The sequence below is a fragment of the Nannospalax galili genome, unplaced genomic scaffold (genome assembly GCF_000622305.1).
Source record: "Nannospalax galili isolate Female #2095 unplaced genomic scaffold, S.galili_v1.0 scaffold24, whole genome shotgun sequence".
Lineage (NCBI taxonomy): Eukaryota > Metazoa > Chordata > Mammalia > Rodentia > Spalacidae > Nannospalax > Nannospalax galili.
In genome coordinates this window covers 315,769-332,015 of record NW_008352654.1, presented here as the reverse complement: position 1 = coordinate 332,015, position 16,247 = coordinate 315,769, and the positions used below count along the sequence as shown (strand labels likewise).

General features: G+C 44.0%; 1 pseudogene; it reads left to right on the top strand.

The window, feature by feature from the left end:
- The first annotated feature begins 221 nt into the window (after window positions 1-221).
- LOC103747406 lies at window positions 222-1,330 on the top strand (annotated as a pseudogene).
- Window positions 1,331-16,247: the final 14,917 nt, after the last annotated feature.

The following is a 16,247-nucleotide window of genomic DNA, read 5'->3' as shown; positions in this document are numbered from 1 at the left end:
CTGTAGGGTGACGAAGGCAGCTAAAGCACTGTCTGTCAATGAGGGAAGGTGTTGAGGGACCTTTCCAAGAGGGAGGGACTTCAGGAAGCCACGTGCCCAGGTCACGTGGGCGTGGCCTGCAGCGTGTTGATCTTGTGGCGCGATTATTGCGTCAGAGGAGCCGCACCATTTAGAACCCTCTGGTCGTTTGGCACCATGAGCGTTGAGACAAGCTGTTCTCCATGAGGAAGATGCTGGCGGCTGGTGTCCTGTGTGTTGTCCGGACTTGTCCAGAATCCAGCCCGCCTTGGGCTGATGGCCTCCCAGAACTCGAACAAGACACCTGCGCTATTAAGAAATGCGACCTGTACCGGCTGGACCCGGGAGGAAGCCCTCCAGCACTACCGCGCCACGCAGTTCGCCGCGTGGAGCTGAAGGCCGCCCAGCTGTACAAGCCGAAGTTCATCCGTGGCTTCTGCCACCTCTGCGAGGGCCAGGAGGCCTGCTGGGTGGGGCCAGAGGCCGCCACAACCGCTCAGATCACGTCGTCACGTCCTACAGTGCTCACGGCCTGTGCTACACACGGGGCCTGTCAGTCAAGTCCATCCTGGCTGAGCTGACCCGGATGCCGGGTAGGCTGTGCCAAAAGTAAAGGCGGCTCCATGCACATGTACGCCAAGACCTTCTGCGGGGTCAACGGCATCGTCTGGGCCCAGGTTCCCCTGGGAGCCGGGGTTGCTATGGCTTGTAAGTACCTGGGAACCGCGAGATGTGCCTGGCCGTGGATGTGCCTGGCCATGTATGGCGATGGTGCGGCCAACCAGGGCCAGGTGGCCGAGGCTTACAATTTGTCAGCACTGTGGAAACTGCCTTGCATTTTCGGCTTGGGGACGGCGAATGAAAGCGCGACGGCCAGAGGCTATTTCATCCTCGGGCTGCTAGTGAACGGGATGGATGTGCTCTGTGTTCGGGAGGCAGCGCTAGTCGCGGCCGACTACTCTGGATCCGGAAAGGGGCCCATCGTGATGGGCCCGCAGACCTACCGTTATCACGGACAAAGTATGAGCGACCCAGGCATCAGTTACCATTTGTGAGAAGAAATTCACGACATGAGAAAGAAGTAAAGTGATCCTGTTATGCTGCTTCGCGAGCGAATGCTCAGTACAACCTCAGCAATGTGGAAGAATTGAAGGAAATCGCTACAGATGTGAAAAGAGAAATCGAGGAAGCGGCCCAGTTTGCTACAACTGCTCCAGAACCACCTTTGGAGGATTTAGCCAATCACCTCTTCACCACTCAGCCACCTTTTGAAGTTTGTGGTACAAACAAGTGGATCAAGTATTACTTATAGTTATTCTTCAATGGAACGTTTATGCCCACCTTTAGGAAACTTCAGAGTTGTTAAGGAAGAATAAAAACCATTGCAGACGGGGAAAAAAAAAATAGAGGAATCCCCAGTCCTAGCAGAGGACCTATTGGCAATTAATAGATGGTGGGAGAGGGAGACTCACTTTTCCTTACTGATGTGACACTTGGTAGGTTGACTAGACTCCAAGGGCTAGATCCATATCCAAGAGCACTTGGGAAACAGATTAGGCTTGATAGACCTTTAAAAAAATGAACAATAATAGAAGACATGAAGTCGGGAGAGGGGGCAGTAAGTTGGGGGTAGAGAGTAGGGAGGGGGTCTGTATATGATCAAAATACATGGCATGAAATTCTCAAATTAATAAAAATATTGAAAAAACTAAAATGGCATAGTTTTTGCATATTGCCCCTGCTCTTTCTTTAGTCTAAACCATCTCTAGATTGTTTATATTACTTAGTGTGATCGAAATACTAATAAATAATTGTTCTTATACTGTATTTAGAAATAATGACAAAAATGTCTATGCATGCTCAGTTAAGATGCAATTAAATTTATTTTTCAACTGGTGGTTGGTTGAATTCACAGAAGCAGAACCATGGATAAACAGAGCTGACTATATTTTAGTTTTAAATGATTTTATTGAAAAAAACTAACAGACTTCTGGGTTCAGCTCCGAAACAGAAGAGCTTTGGAAGTTAGAAGCATCACGCATGTCTTTACAAGAAGAAAAGCCCGGGCAAACTGAAAATCATTGAATTTTCTTGGACTCTTCAGAGAACTGAGGCTCCAGGCCAATGACCTCTATCCTAAAGCCTACAAAGGCAGGCAGTACAGAGGTGCTCAGCTGAGGTTAGCTTACCACAGCAGGAGCAGCTGGAACTCTAATGCGGGGAGTGGCTGGAGGTTGAATATGAACCATTGTGAGGGCCTGGGGCTGCCAGTGGAGTCCTATACTACTGTGAGTTGTACCCTAGGAACTCAGCCAAGTTCACACTAGGAAGAGTCAAGAAACTGCCCCCTGAGGTTTGGCAGCAGGGTGAGGAAAGTATTCATTTTGAAAGAGTAGTCTCTGTAACAGAGGCTCACTCTTCAGGAGAAAAGACTACCAGAATTTTAGCCTACTGGAGAGAAGGCTATTTCCCCAACTCCAGCCCTGTTATCCTTCCTGTCTCGTCTAAAGGGAGGCAGAAGCTAAGATGCAGTTGTGAAGGTCACAGGTCCCCTGAAATACTGAGATTAAACAATATGATGATCACACTTCTCATACCTATCACCATCTCAACAGGGCACCATCAGCTGAGAGAGCTATAAGGTACAGAGTCTATTTAAGGAGGAATTCCTAGGAAAGCTCCAAATGCAGGAGACAAAACAAAACAAAAATACAAGAACACTAGAGAAATTTGAAAGCTCATGCACCAATGGTTGCAGCAAGACAGTAAACAGCCCAACGAGCCTGAAGAATAAAAAAACTCAAAGACCACGTACTTTACCTCAGTTCCCATTGCTCTATATATCATATCTGGCTTTGAGCAACAACAAAATCACAAGGCATGCTAAAAGGTCATAAAAATGCAGTCTGTAAAAACAAAGCAAGCATCAGATCTAGAGTCAGATATGACAGATTTTGGAATAATCAGGCAAGAAATTGAAAATAACCAAAATGTGAAGGACTGCAGTAGGAAAAACAGGCAATGTTGGAAGAAGAGCTAGATAATGCAAACAGAGGGTTGAAAATTCTAAGGAAAAGAAAGGAAATAATAGAAATAAAAAACACTGTAACAGAAATGAAGACTGCCTTTGATGGGCCAATCAGAACACTGAGTTGTAATGAAAGAATCAGTGAGCTTGAAAGTATGTCCACAGAAATTCCCCAAACTGGGGCTGGAGAGATTGGTTGCTTGCTGCTCTTACAGAGGACTGGAGTTTGATTCCCAGCACCCACAACTGGGTGACTTACAACTATCTGTAACTTCTACCCCAGGATCTGACACCCTCTTCTGGCCTTGGAGCACACTTGCCTACATGTGTACATGTATTCGCACAGATGCATACAGGCACCTAAATAAATAATTTTAAAAAATCTTTCTGAGACAGGGTCTCCCTGTAGCCCCAGCTGGCCTGGAACTCACTATGTAGAGCAAGCTGGCTTTTAATTCACAGAGATCCACCTGCCTCTGCCTCCTAAGTGCTGGGATTAAAGCATGCACCACCACACTGGGCTAATAATTTTTTAAAAAATTTAAATTGTGGGGCTGGAGAGATGGCTCAGCAGTTAAGGACACTGGTGTCTCTTGCAGAAGACCCAGGTTCAAACCCCAGCACCCACATGGCAGCTAACAACTGTCTAGTTCCGGGGGATCTGACAGCCTCTTTTGACCTCTGTGGGCATTGCTTGATACGGGGGCACTTACCTACATGCAGGCAATACACGTGTACACATAAAATAAAAATAATAAAATTTTAAAAAGTTAGAAAAATTTAAATTGTTTTCCCCAAATTGAAATGCAAACAACAAAAAAGAATGAACCCTACTCTTAACTCTCTAGTAGAAACCACCCCAGGGCATCCAAGAATTGGAGAATAATTTGATTTTAAATGTTATAACATTCATATATTGGAATGCTAAAAATTAAAGGAATTAAAGAAGGTGAGAATACAGCAAAATAAATATTTGCAGTAACAGCAAGAATTTTCCGAAATTAATGATAGACATGAAAACATAGATTCAGGAAGTTCATAGAGTGCCAAGCAGTTAAATGCCAAAGATATCCACATTTAGGATGGTTATATTCAAACTGCAGAAAATTAGAAACAAAAAGAAAGTCTCCATGAGGTACAGGGAAAATATCCACTTTACCTATAACAAGCTTAATCATCAAAGAGGATTTCTTACTAGACGAGGAAAGGTGAACTATTAAAAAAATCCACCAACATTATTCTGTATCTAGTGAAATTGTCCTTCAAAAATGAAGTTTTTGTTCTACAAGCAAACAAAAACTGAGGGAATTCATTGTCAGAGGTTTGGCCTTGTAAGACATGTTAAACAAATTTCTTCAGGGAGAATAATAGAGATCTACGTAAAGGAAGGGCATCAGTATAAGCAATGGAGGTAAAAATAAAACTCTTTTTGCTGTTTTACTGTTTCTTCTTTTGAGGAGGAGGGAGAACTGTTTGTTGGGGACAGGATCTTGCTATGTAGCTCAGGCTGGTCTGGAATTTTCAGTCCTCCTGCCTTCTTGATTGGCTGGGATTGAAAGTGTGTATCACTATGTCCAGCCTAAATTTGATGGTTTTGAAGAATATTGTAAGAATGTATTGTATAATTATAGCATATAACTATAATGAGTGACTATGCTTTCTTCAGGGATAGAAGGAAGAACTAGAAATATTCTCTTAGAAGGCAGCTGCATCACAAGTGATTAGGAAAGTGCTTTGTGTGTGTGTGTGTGAGAGAGAATGAGAGAGAGAGAGTTGTATACATGTTTGTAGGTTTATACATGCATGTGTGTGTTCAGTTGAACCCAGAACTCACTGATCTAGCTAGGCTAATTAGTGAACTTGCTCCAGGGGTCCCCATCATTGCCTTCTGAGCACTGCAATTACCAGCGGGCTACTATGTCCACCTGGGATTTACATAGATGCTGGGAATCTGAACTCTGTACCTCAAACACTTTATCTGCTGAGTCATCTCCCCAGCTCACAAAGTGATTTTTGAAGATGGACATAAATTAGTTATAACCAGATATTGTAAACTCTAGGAAAAAAAAACAAAGATCTTTTTAAAAGAATTATAATTGATGTGGGCAAGACGGCTTAGTTGGTAGGGGATCTTGCTGCCAAACCTAACAACCTGAGTTAGATCACTGGGACCCATATGGTGTACTGACTATCCTCTGACCTCTGTGGCTTGAGTACACATGCACACACACACACACACACACACACACACACACAAAATAAATGTAATTTTAAAAAAGAAGTATAAGTCAGGCATGGTGATGCACACCTAGAATCCCTGCACTTGGGAGGCAGAGGCCAGAGAAGAATTATTTACATAGTGAGTTCCAGGCTAGCCAGTGCTATGAAGTGTGATCACAAAGCTATAATTGATATGCTAACAAAGGAGATGGAATGAAACAAAATGGAATTATATAAAATATTCAACTAAATGTTTAGAGAAGGCCAGACAAAAAAGAAAACACAAAAGACAAGTGTAAGGAGCAGTCAATAGTTACAAATGTGAGTTTAATCCAATTATATCAATAATCACTCAATGTGAATGGTCTGGACTAGCCAGATGGCTCAGTGGGTAAAGACACCTGCCACCAAACCTGACAATGTGAGTTCAATCCTTGGAACCCACATGGTGGAAGGGGAGAACCTCAAATTTTTCTCTGACATCCACAGGCAGTGTGGCATGCATGTGCCCACCTTTCCTCCCCCAAAATAAATATGAAATAAATGTGAGCAGTCTAAATATACAAATTAAGAGACAAAAATTTGATAACTTAGGTGAAAGAGACTAATTCCTTGAAAAACAAGCTACAGACACTTATTCAAGGAGGAGTCTGAATAGGCCTAGGTCTGTTAGAGAAGGAATCAAAACCAGGTGTGGTGTCTCATGTCTGTAATCCCAACACTTAAGAGGTAGAGGCAAGAGGATCAGAAGTTCAAGACCAGCCCGGGCTACATAAAAGGAAGAAATTGAACCAATGATTAATAGTCTTTCATGAAAGAAAGCACCAGCTGGGCAAGGTGGCACACGCCTTTAATGCCAGCACCCTGGAGACAGAGGTAGGCGAATCTGTGAGTTCAAGGCCAGCTTGGTCTATATAGAGTTTCAGGCCAACTGGGGCTACAGAATAAGACACTGTCTCAAAAAAATAAATAAATAAATAAAAAGGCAAAATACTAAATACCAGTCCAAGGTAATTCAATGATTTCTTCCAAACATTTAAGGATGAATGATTTACAATCTCTTGTACCAAAGAATTTGGTTTAAAAAAAAACACAGAAATTTGACCCCCCAATTAAAGCAATTAATGAGCAGCTATAACAAGGTTATAAGCTGCAAGATTAATATGCAAAAGTTAATTGCTATTCCTGAAAATAACCTCCATTCCATGCTACTGTAAAGAACCCTAAGAAACACATTAGGTAGTAAAAAAAGAGAGGGATCAAAGTAGTTGGGAAGAGGAAGGGGGTCATCAGGAGTGGGAGGGGGATAAGAAAGGGTAAAGGGGGTGAATGTGATCAAAATACATTCTATACATATTTGAAAATGGCATAACAAAACTCATTATTATATGTAATTAGTATGTTATTAAAAAGTTAATTGCTGGACTGGAGAGATGGCTCTGCTTTCAAGAGCACTTATTAATCTTATAGAGGACCTGGGTTCAGTTCCCAGCACCCACATGGTAACTCACAGCTATCCATAACTCCGATTCCAGGGGATCTGGTGCCCTCTTCTGGTCTCCACGGGTTAACAGGCACACATGTGGTACACATAATTGCAGACAAAATACTCATTACACATACAATAAAAATAAATCTAGAAGTTAATTGCTTTCCTATATGTTGACAAACAAGTTTAAAAATTATCATTTAGAATAACATGGAAAAAGTAAAACATTAAAAGTCTAACAAAATATGTACAAGATCTATGGGTAGGCTCTCTAAAACTCTGGTGAAAGAATCAAAGAGAAGCTGAATAGAGTTATCAGGAGATTCAGGATTGTCATGATGTCAGCACTTCCGTACTTGATCTGTGCACTGGTGTGATCTCACTCAAAAACACACTGAGTGATTCTGTAAATAATACTGATTCTAAAATGTACATATAAAGACAGAAGACCAACACTGAATGGGAAAACAGTACTTTAAGAGGAGCAAAGTTGGAGGGCTCATTGTGTCTGGCTTCAGACTCACTGTAAAGCTGCAGTAAACAAATCTGCAAGGTACCAGTGAATGGATACATAGATATCAGTGCTCAGAAGGAGAGCTCAGCAGAGGAAATTACACCATCACAGTCAAGTATTCTCTGAAAAAGGAGCAAGGCAGTTCAGTGGAGAAAGGGAAGTCTGTCTTTTCTTAGTGAATTTAATGTGTGTGTGTGTGTTTGCCACAGTCTGCATGTGGAGGTCATAGTACAACTAGTGGAAGTCAGTTCTCTCCTCCCACCATGTGAGTCTCAGGATAGAATCCAGGTCATCAAGCTTGGCAGCAGGTTCCCTTACCTGTGGAACCATTCCCTGGCCCTGTCTTTTCAACAAACAGTTCTAGAGCATTGGATGTCCATATGCTTTATGAAAAATAACTAGTTATATATCTTACATTATTTGCAATTAGCTCAAATTGCATACCAGACCTACCTATTAAATGCAAACCTATAGAATTTCTAGCACAAGACATAGAAGAAAAGCTGGGCATGATGGTGCATGCCTTTAGTTCCAGCACTGGGGAGACAGAAGCAGGTGGATCTCTGTGAGACTGAGGCCAGCCTTCTCTACATAGCAAGTTCCAGGCCAATTGGGACAACAATGGTCTCAAAAAGACCAAAAAAAAGACATAATAAAAGCTAGATGATACAGGATTTCATAAGAAAATAAAACAAACAACTCAACTGAAAAATGAGCAAAAGATCTTACTAAGGAAGATTCACAGATGTCAGAAAACCCCACAAAAACCAAAATGTGCAAAGGTACTCAACATTATTTACCAGAGAACTGCAAACACAAAAACAAGATAATACAAGTTTTTAAAAACTGCATTTAAAAAAAATTTTATGTATAAGTGTTTTTGCCTGCATGTATGCAAGTGCGCCCATGTTCTGCAATGCCCACTGAGGACAGATGAGGGCATCAGATCCCCTTTAGCTGGAGTCATGGACAGTTGTTAGCTGCCATGTGAATGTCAGGTACCAAACCCCAATAGCCAGTGATCTTAACTGCTGAGCCATCTCTCTAGCCCCAAGATAGTATGTGTTTTTAAAAAAAAAAAAAAAAAAAAAAAATCAAAGGCAAAAATCAAACCAATCATATGAAATGCTACCCAGGAAGTAAGACCACAGAAACCCCATTTGTGTATGTATACTCTTTCATACCTGACACTTTGATAGTTTCTTATAAAACCTAACCAAGTTTTACATATGATCCAGCAGAGGTGCTCCTGGGTGTTTACTCAAATGAATCAAATACTTATCTCCCTACAGAATCCTTCATGTGAACATCAACAGAAATCTGGCAGTCATTAAAAATTCAAAGCAACCAGGATGTACTTCAATAGGTGAATGGATTTACATAGCTATATAATGAAATATTAGCCTGCACTCAAAAAGGAACAGTTATCAAGTCATGAAAAGACATGGAAAATATTTAAATGATATTTAAGCATTTTAATGCTAAGATGATTATATGCGTATGATTCATTATAGAACATTCTGGAAAAGATAAAAATTATAAAGACAACAATAATGTTAATGGTTCTCAGCAATTTGGAGAAAGTGGAAAATCAAATATGTAAAGCCTGGAGGACTTTTTAAGGCACTGGAAGTATTTTAATGGTACAATGGGTAGATGTATGACAATATGCTTTTGTCAAGCCCCATGAAACTTTATAAGTGAACTTTAAATGGATACGAACTTTTAAAAAGTAAAATTTGGAGAGTTGGACATCCCAGGATAGAATGCAGGTTGTCACAAAAGAATGTCTTGAAACCACACCTGGTGGTCTAGACCTATAATCCCATCTACTCAGGAGGCAGAGGCAGGAAGTTCAAGGCCAGCCTGGAAAAGTTAATGAGACACTGCCTGAAAATAAAAAGCAAAAGAGAACTTGGAATATAGCTCAGTGGTGGAGCACTTGCTTAGCATATGAGAGACTCTAGCCTCAGTCCAACACACACACACACACGCACACACAATCTGCCTGACAAACCTCACTAAAAATTCTTTTGTGACAGTCTGCATTCTATCCTGGAATGCCCAACTCTAACTTTGACTTTTTAAAAATTTGTATGCAGTCAAAGGTCACTCTTTATAAAGTTCCATGGCGTTGACAAAGGCATACTGTTGTCCTGGAGGAAAACCACTGACCTGAGTGGCTTTAGAAACAAGGGGAGTTGGTAAGAAAAAGGTGCAGCAACATCTAAGGACTGTCCTGTAGTTGATAAAGCTCGATCCTGAAGAAATTCAGATGAACATTTTGACTCTCATGTTCATATACACTGGACTCTATCCATTAACAAATTTTATGAGAGGTGGACTCTGTGTCATTGCTGGAGTAAGATGGGCAAGGGAAAGTAGGATGATCTGTGCTGGTGCTGAGAACTGGGCATCCGATTGAACTCCTGCTTAAGTCAATATCAACACATTTGTGTCTAGAAATATGGAAACATTTTTAGACTTCTGCACATGAACAGACAGACAGGCTTTGTGGGCTGAGAGGGCTTAGGCCCAGTGACACCCTTGTAATAGTGAGCACACTTAAATGTTCAGACCTCCACTGAAAGGACCCAGGACCCATTGAAGAAATGACTGACTCTAAGACTGAGGCAAGAAACCCAGAAGGAGCCTGGGGAAACTAGAAGCACCAGAAAGGAAGGAAATGCTTGAAACAATAACAAAGCCAAACTGCACAAAGTAAGGAGTCTGAAAAAAGGACCTGGGAACCTTCTGAAAGAACTCTTGATGACCCAAACTGGGACAATTTAAACACATTCTAACCCCAAAATATAAAATAGATATCTATGAAGAAACATGGAAACAAATAAATGGAAAGTAAAGAAATCTGGAAAGAAGAGAGCAATCTTCCACTCGGAAAAATTTCAAATAATTTATGTAGACTCTTCCTCCTCAAGGAGGTAGAATTGTATAGTGACTTCCTTCCCAAGGGCATGGTGTGGAAAGGTGGGCCCAAGGATGTAGTAGGGTAATTAAAGGTACTGTGATACCATCAATGAGATCCTGGAATCATAAAATGACATTATATAAAAATAGAAAGTATGAAGAAAATATAGGTTTTAGCTACTCAGATATACAAATGTATGCATGTATACACTCATATATTATATACACCATTATTGATATTTTACTTCAGATTGCTATCGATGTCTCAGGTAGCTTCTCTCTCCTTTGCAATTGATCTGCCAACTTAGAAATCAAATTTGTTCAAATCATGTGTAAAGCCAGAAAAAATGGGCCCCCCCAAAAGGTCTGAATATTCTCCCATAAGCAATGTACATTAACATATGGCATTTACGACAGCCATTTGGCTTTTCATAGGACTTGGCAGGGGGCAGGGGTTAAGACTTCACTCTCTGCTATAGCAGGGCTTAAAATAATCACAATTTACATCTATGAAGCACTTTTGGGTTTGAACCTCACAGCAGGTCTGTCTGTCAGACAGGATGGGGACTTTCTCCTCACTTTATAGAGGAAGGTAGTGTGATTTGCAGACAGGATACAGATAGCTCAGCTCACAGAGACCTGTGAGATGGCCAGATGGCTGAGTTCCACAGAGGTGAGTTGTGGCCATTTGCTTTTCAAAGAACCAGAGTTTGCCAGGCATGGTGGCTCACACCTGTCCCTAGCATGTGGAAGCCCAGGTCTCAAGTTGGAGTGTAGACTAACTGACAGAGTGAGCTGCTGCTGTTCCTTATTTTAACACCCCTTAAAAATAACAACAAAAGTCAGATTTTTTTGAATATCTGCTTACAGATTTTTGGGTGTGGGGCTTGTTTTGGCCTTAGAATCACATGAATGGGTGTCCTCCCTCCACCCTGAGGTGCTGGCAATCCCAGGGCTCTCCCTGGAGCAGCAAGAACCTTGCTAGGTCTTGTCTTTGGCCTAGAGAGCAACTTCCTTTCAAGGCCTGGTAAGCCACAGACCTTTGCCTTTCCTAGGGGGCAAAGGTTCTCAGCAGGGAGTAATCTCTTACCAGGAGCCTCTGGTGGAGAGGGTGGGGTGGTAACAGTTCCATCTCCTGCTTAGCTCCCTTGCTCAGGGTTCCCCATAGAAACAGGTCCTCCCCATACTCCCAAGGGATCAGTATCCTCCAAATCCCTGCTGGACCTACTTCTAGAACTCACCTCCAGGTTACCCCTGCTCTCTCCCAGTGGAATCTTGTAGGACATGCCATGGAGGGGACAGAACCAGGTCCTGAGATAGGTTAGGCCCAGCACAGTTGTCACAACTTGGCCTTCTCAGCAGCAGCAGGCACAGGTCAGAGGATAAAGCTTTTGTGGTGTTCTAATGTTTAGCCCAGTGATGAGAGGCCCCTGCTTGGTGACTCAGGAAACCGGGAAGGCAGAGGGCCCCTCAGGCTATTTCTACAGAGGATAAAGCTTTTGTGGTGTTCTAATGTTTAGCCCAGTGATGAGAGGCAGAGGGCCCCTCAGGCTATTTCTGGCCTACTCAGTGTGTATTGTTCGCCTTGCTATAAGTTTAAGAAATTATAAAGAAATACTTTCCAATGTTTGAAAATCAACACATTTCACATAAGGTCTGGGAGAAATGCTAAGTTATTCACAAATCTTCTTTTCATTTATTTTCTTATTGGTATGTGAGTGGGGGGGGGTAGGGAGTACTGGTTGAGACAGGGTTTCTGTAGGTAGCTCAGGCTGGCCTGGAACTTGCTAAGTAACCCAGCCTGGCTTTGAATTTAAGACACTCCTGCCTCTGCCTCCCGTGGGCTGAGATTACAGGTGTGAGCCACCATGCCCAGTTCTCTTCATTTTGAAGTGGAAATTCCCGTATTCCAGCAACAGGTGGGCTAGAGCTTCCATCTCCCCTTCCACCTAGTTCTGGTATCTGCCTGCCTATTCCCACACTCCTGCTCCAGATTCTGCACTGAAGGCTGTCAGCCAGGCAAGGCTGAGCTAAGAGCTCAGGGGGAGCTGACAGGGGCAGCCAACTGACAGGATGGCCCACACCCTGGGCTCTGCTCTCCTGGGCTCCGGGAGTATGTTCACAGTGTGGGCAGCCTCCAGAGATGCCCAGCTCGAGGTGAGGAGACTCCTCCTGCACCTGCTTCCCTTGCTTTGCTGAGAGAACTGAATTCTGTTGGCGAAATCCAGATCTAGTGGTCACCGAGCCTTTATTTAGCTGGGATACCCTGTTGCTGTTTATCTGGTTTTCTGACACCTCTTGCCTGTACATACTGAATTCTACTGCAGGGTTATGCAGTGCCTCATTTTTCATTTTTTGGGTATTCCTCTGCAGGAGAGGCCCGCATTCAACTTCTAAATTCAGAATGCTGACTCAGCCACCTGCATGTCTACCCTAGTCCCCAGCTATGTGAGCAACTGGGTAAGACAGGAGACGGTAATAATTAGAAGTATTTCTTCTGCATGGGCTTGGATTCCAGTTCCACAACCCACCACCTGTGTGAGCCTAGGTAAATTACTTGTCACCTCTGGGTCTTGGTTCTACCTGTGTAAATGGAGTCATGTGTGAAAAAAACTTAGTATGGGACTCTTGGAAACATATGAATTACTTTAGTGGCAAGGGAGGCTGAGAAATGCAATCTGTATTCTAGGTGACCGTATAACTAGCTAAAATCTGGGAGTTCTGTGACTAAGAAAGAAAGCAGGCATGGGGAAGGATCTGGTAATGTGGGTCTCAGAGACTAGCCTATGCCAGAGAAATGCAGATGATATGGTAAGTTGCCACTGATTAAGGGGTAATGGGTGTGAGTGCCAAGTCAGCTGACTGTGGCATCCCAGGAGAAAAACACAAGGCAAGTCTGATAGTGACCCATGGGCCACATGCATCCTAGGATAGCTGTGAATGTGACCCAATGTCATAGCTCAATGTGAAAAGGTTTGACAGCCCCTGCACTCTGTGATCAGAAGATCCATGGGCCGTTCACTGGTGGCTGGTGGGTCCCTATCAGCTTCAGGGACTGAAGCTAGGAGGGAGCCCTCTTTCTGGGGGTGATGGTGCATATGTTTGGACAAAAGCCTGCCCTTCAACATTCTTTCAGTTGAACTTATCATAATTTCACAGATGACAACTCTGCTGTTGTCAATATGCAAGGTTTTTGAAGGCATGGCTGTTCCCTATAGACTTCAGAATACTGGGTCTCATTAGCAGAATTTGCTCACTTGACAAGCATTTCTTGGGTGCCTACTACGCTCCAGGTATTACACTGTGCCAGGAATGACCAAGAACCTGGTGTCTGGCTGGGTGTGGTCACACACACCTTTAATTCTAGCACTCAGGAGGCAGAAGCAGGTGGTGGATTTCTATGAATTCAAGGGCAGTTAGGTCTACATTGTGAGTTGCAGGCCAGCTAGGGTTACATAGTAAGAGCCTGTCTCAAACAAAAACAAACCAAAATAACCTGGTGTCTGTCCTTAAGGTGATGAAACCAGCTAGAGATAGAAAAATGGGGGCTAGTGAGATGTTGAGAGATGTCAGTGGTTAAGAATCCTGGCTGCTCTTGCAAAGGACCCAAGTCAGTTCCCAGCATCCAGATGGCAGCTAACAATGGTCCATAACTCCAGTTCCAAGGGATCCAACACCATTTTCTTGCCTTTGCAGGCATTACATGACATGGGTGCACTTATATAGATGCAGGCAAAACACTTATTCACATAAAACAAAAACAAATAAAAAATTTAGTAGGGTATGGTTGATGCATACCTTCAATCCTAGTGCTCAGGAGGCAGAGGCAGGTGGATCTCTGTGAGTTCCAGCCAGTCCTGGTCTATAAAGGTGATCAGCCTTCCTCAGGGGTTAGACAACTGTGCAAAGTTTTAAGAGCCAGAAGGAACATGCTGGGGGGCAGGGAGCAACTTGAAAACTATGCTGGGCAAGTACTGTGATGGACACACCTAGGAGAGGGCTCCTCAGTAGCTGTTCTCTTTTGGTAACAACCTGGTTTTCCTTTAAATGGCCACAATGGAGGAAGTTGGTGCCGTTCTAGCCCTAAGGGTGCGGCAAACAGCCCCAGTACAGACTAATCAGTAAAACCCTTTTTGTCCAAGGATGACAAGTGACTCATTCTGATCTAAGAAACTCAAGAAGGCAGCCTCAGGGAACAAAGCTCTCTCTCTCTCTCTCTCTCTCTCTCTCTCTCTCTCTCTCTCTCGTTCTACATATTGGAAGAACAGGAATTGCTGCTGCCATTTTGGCACCATGAGAAAAGCTCATTTGAGCATTAACAGGATGGCCCAGGGGTCGGAAGACAACACCCAGACAGAAGGGCAGGCTTTGATGAGCCATTGATACAAACTTGCACTGAAGCCTGTTCTACGCCTAGGTCTTAGGCAGTGTTGAATCACAGTGTGAGAAACCTGGGAGCTTGGTCTTTATCGGGACACCACAGAAGGCTTTCAAGGAGGGAAGTGAGCTGGGTTGTAGGAAGTTGCATAAGGTACTGAGTGCACTGAGTATGGACTGTGGCTTGAAATAAGGGCCTGAGCCAAAAAGAGAGACAGAGTTGAGGGCCACAAAGATGATAGAAGACAGGCTGACTGGATCAGGAGGCATGAGGAAGAGGGGGTGGTTGGCAACAGTCTGAAACTCTCAACTCAAGGATGGGGATGCTTCCTTTTTCTGCCTTCATCCTGGACCCTTGGGAAGTCATCTGTTGCCAGACTCCTTTCTCTCTCTTTGGTAGATTTGTGCCTCTGTCTGCAGTTCTTATGGGCATGCCTGATTCTCTGCAGGAGGGACCACACCCCGCCATCTTCACATCCTGGGGGACTAGGGCAGCATAAGGTTGGCAGTCGGCCCACAGTGACTTGGAGTGAGTTGATAGCGCACCAGTTCTTGCTGAGCTAAGCGTTAGCTGCCCCCCCCCACCTGAAGAATCCAGATTCCTGAAGCTGGACTGAGCTGCTGTGTGTGTGGCATTTATGAGGGGTGTGTGTGTGCGTGCGTGCGTGTGCATGTGCGTGTGTTGTATGTGCGTGTGTGCGTGCGTGTGCGTGTGCGTGCGTGCGTGTGTGTGTGTGTGTGCGTGCGTGCGTGTGCATGTGCGTGTGTGTGTATGTGCGTGTGTGCGTGCGTGTGCGTGTGCGTGCGTGCGCGTGCGTGCGTGCGTGTGTGTGTGTGTGTGTGTGTGTGTGTGTGTGTGTGTGTGTGTGCTCTCCCTGGGAAGGTACAACACCCCCTCCCGGGAACCAGAAACCAAACCTCCTTTCCTGCTTCCTTCTCACCTGTCCTTTTTGAGGGCCAGAAGTACATCCATGAGCCTTCTGCTTCTAAAATTAATTTGTGGTGGGCCACACCCTGCCAAGCTACCTAGGATTTATGCCCCGGAAGTGTTAACCCCTTAGCAACCCTCCAGGCCTGTGAGGTGCTTGGGTTCTATAGTACAGAAACATGAACCTTTTAGCTACTTTCAGAAGAGGGGTCTCAGCTGCCTGCTGCTCCCTGCCTCCAAATTCTTCCCCCTGAGCAAACTTCTTGGGAGGGTGCTGTGTACCTTTAGGGGATGTTCAAGGGCCAATGGCCCTGAGGGAGAGAGTACTGTGTTAACAACCCCCTACCTTGATATAGCATCCCTCAATTTTGTTTTCCCAGCAGCCTTGTGATCTTTGGAAGATCCTTTTTCTTCCCACCCTGGGATTTTCTCGATCTCCACTCCAAGATGCTAAGGTTTCCCTCTGGGCTGCGTCGTCACGGAAATTCCAGGTTCTAGTGCTTCTCAGAAGGGCTCTGCCACCGGGCTCTCATCTGCCCCAGTGTGATGTTGTTTTCCCTGTAGCCATGGCAGGGATTAAGGCTTGAGCCAAGGAGGGCAGGCAGAGGGAGGAAGTGAACAGGGAGCTGGAAAAGGGATCCTGATTGGAGGAGGCTGGAGGGAGGATGACTGAGTGTCTAGGAGACTTGGAGGCTTTCTGTTTTGCATTCTTCTATTCTGGTTTGGGCTTTTTTTTTTTTTATAA